This window comes from Triturus cristatus, chromosome 2_1 (genome assembly GCF_964204655.1).
Source record: "Triturus cristatus chromosome 2_1, aTriCri1.1, whole genome shotgun sequence".
Taxonomy (NCBI): Eukaryota; Metazoa; Chordata; class Amphibia; order Caudata; family Salamandridae; genus Triturus; species Triturus cristatus.
The window spans coordinates 838,914,599-838,917,674 of record NC_140581.1 but is presented as its reverse complement, the minus strand read 5'-3'; the positions used below and the strand labels follow the sequence as shown (position 1 = coordinate 838,917,674).

Here is a 3,076-nt window from a genome sequence, read left to right as displayed (position 1 = left end):
GGACACTAGTAAGAAGATAACCCTTTCACGCTCCCTGTGCCCAACATCACCATTTCGAAGGTATGCCTTTAGAAGCCAGTCCGTTGGCTCTCAGCTGTCTTCCTTTGCGAGCTAGTACGCTGCTGTGTCTGTACCTCTGCGAGCTACTACGCTGCTGTTCCATTGGGAGCAGACGGCTCATAGTTCCGCCTCTGTGAGTCGAGCGGGTGGGCCGCAGTTGTCCCTCTGTGAGCCTGGGTACAAACTGTTCATAAGTCTTACTATATGAGCATTGAAAAGCCATTTTGTGATTCAGTCCGTCAGCTGGCATCTGTCCGAGGCATTTCTGAAAACATACCGGATCTCTGTTTGTGAGAGATACCCCTTTCACGCTGCCTTTCCCCACATCAGCAGGTAACGCACCCTCTTCCCACAACACTAACATACCGTCAACAACCTTCTTGGGCCCGCAAGTCTCCCTCTGCGAACCACTGGTGGGCTCGTAACTCTTCCGGTGCGACTTCTCAGGCCCGCACTTTTACGAGGCAGGCCGCCGGTTTGCAGGTCTCTGAGAAGAGATGCAATGGAGGCAACGATGATGCAGGTCAGACACCCAACAGTACTCCGACATCCCCCAGCAGCAGCTGCTTGTCAGCCATCCCCACTCACCCTCCACAAACAAATGTGACTGGAACATTTTTAAATGTGGAGCCTAACAAATCGGCTGGTGTTGCACTTTTAATAAAAAAGATGCTTATGGGGTTGGACAAATAAGAATCTTAGTCATGTATGGATTTACATATAAAACATTTTATTAAAACAAAACAACAACAAATAAAACTCTGTGTGTAAAATATTTTATTAAAAGAAAACATCAACAAATAAAACTATGTACAGCCATGGCGTGTCATCCCTCGACAATTTGTGAATCACAGCCTGCAAGACAAAAAGAAAAATAAGATGCTGCGTTATGCGTCCAGGAAAGGATAGCGAAAGAGAGGAAGAGTGAGATACAAGGAAGATAGAAAGAGAGAAACAGTGTGAGAGAGAGGAAGAGGGAGAAAGAGTGAAAGAGGGAGGAAGAGAGAGAGCAAAAGAGAAAGAGAGAGAGGAAGACAGAAAGAAAGAGGAAGACAGAGAGGAAGACAGAGAAAGAGAGAAAGAGTGAGAGAGAGAAAGAGGGAGATACAAGGAAGAGAGAAAGAGAGAAACAATGTGAGAGCGAAGAGAGAAAGAGAGAGAGAGGAAGACAGAGAGAGAAAGAGAGGGGAGAGAGAAAGAGTGAGAGAGAGGAAGAAAGAGTGAAACTGTGAGAGAGAGGAAGAGAGAGAGAGGAAGAGAGAGGGTGAAAGAGTGAGAGAGAGGAAGAGAGAAATATTAAGAAAGAAAGAGTGAGATACAAGGAAGAGAGAAAGAAACAGTGTGAGAGAGAGGAAAAGAGACAAACAGTGTGAGAGAGAGGGAGAGAGAGAGAGGAAGTGAGAGAAAGAAAGAATGAAAGAGAGAGGAAGAGACAGAGAAAGAGAGAAAGTGTGAGAGAGAGAGAAAGGAAGAGATGGAGAGGGAGTGTTGACACTGGAGAAAATCTTTGCAGCTCACCTTTGTGTCACCGGTGTGTCTCCAACCACGTGCCGGGACATACTGCACCCTCAAGTTTAGTTATCTAAAAGATAGTATAGAATTAGTAATTGCAGACTATATACAACTGCACAAGCGTAATTCTGTGTTTCTGCTCTGCGCACCCAGGCTGCTGCATCCCATCCACATCCACTGCCCAGAGGTGTCTAACAGCCGCTGCACACCCTGGGCCATATTATCAAGAACGGCGATAACATTATCGCTGCTTCAGCGGCAGGAAACTGCCGCAAAAGCGGCGATAAGGGGCTTGATAATATGCCCTTGTGAATTCCCATAGAAGCCCAGGTTTGATGTCCTTCACACCAGAACCAGGGCTTCTATGGGAATTCTCAAGGGCATATTATCAAGCCACTTAACGCCGCTTTAGTGACAGTTTCCTGCCGCTAAAGCGGTGATAATGTTATCGCCGTTCTTGATATTATGGTCCCCAGTCTTCTGTAGCTCATACACTTGAACTGCCCAGAGGTGTATAACAGTCGTTGCGCACCCAGGCTGCTGCACCCTATGCACTCCCACTATCCGGAGCTGACTGCCTGCCGCTGCGCATCCAGGCTGCTGCACCCCATCCACTCCCACTGGCCGGACGTGAGTGCCAGCTGCTGCGCAAACAAGCCTCTCTGCTCACCTTCCGCCACCGGCGTGTGTCGAAAAGAGTCGACCACATGCCGAAGGAACCTCCTCAGCCTCAGTACACGTGGTCAACGGAGCGCACAATTCAAAATGGGTGTTGATTGCCAGGATGGCCACGCATCATCGCAGGTTCTACATGTGTTCAGCTCTGGTGGTGTGGGGGGGGACGTCAATTTGTCATTCAGAGTCTGTTAGATAAAAAGCAAGATAAGATTGTGCGTAATGCGTCCATCAAAGGAGAGAGGGAGAGAGTGAGAGAGTGACACTGGAGAAAATCTTCGCAGCTCACCTTTGTGTCACCAGTGTGTCCAACCACGTGCCGGGACATAGTGCACCCTCAAGCTCCCACATCTGAAAGATAGTACAGAATTAGTAATTGTAGGAAAGACTAGTATGCAGGAATGAAAAGACAGAGACAGTAATTCTCTTGATGTGGTTTAATCCTCACAACATGTTTTGTAAGCAGCAAGTATAAAGCAAGAATGAGTGAACCACTGTTAACTTCTATCTCCCATCCTTCTCACATTCAAAACATAACATTCCCAAAGGGACGCGAGGCAGCCACGAGTTGTGAGAGGAATGTCACGCTCGCGTCTGCATGCTTTGATGCTCCCAACACACCTTACCTCTTTAAAAAAACAGAGAAAGGAAAGATTGTCAAAATTTGAAGGTAAATTTAAGGGTACAAAGTATGAAAAAATAAATACTCAACTACTTTGCTACAGATGTGGGAGCGACGGACATTTGGCCGACTGTAAAAACTGTCCTGCTATTGGAAAACTTGTTCAAAATGCAATAAGAAAGGGTAATGGCAGGGTATATATGACTG

General features: G+C 46.8%; 1 long non-coding RNA gene across 1 annotated transcript; it reads right to left on the bottom strand.

Annotated features, from left to right (window-relative positions):
• Positions 1-1,577: 1,577 nt before the first annotated feature.
• LOC146865952 (uncharacterized) lies at positions 1,578-2,600 on the bottom strand. The gene is made up of 3 exons (XR_014976735.1): positions 2,537-2,600; positions 2,243-2,435; positions 1,578-1,642 (listed from the first exon to the last, which is right to left on the bottom strand). It is a non-coding gene; the product is annotated as an uncharacterized LOC146865952 (long non-coding RNA).
• Between the last annotated feature and the right edge of the window lie 476 nt (positions 2,601-3,076).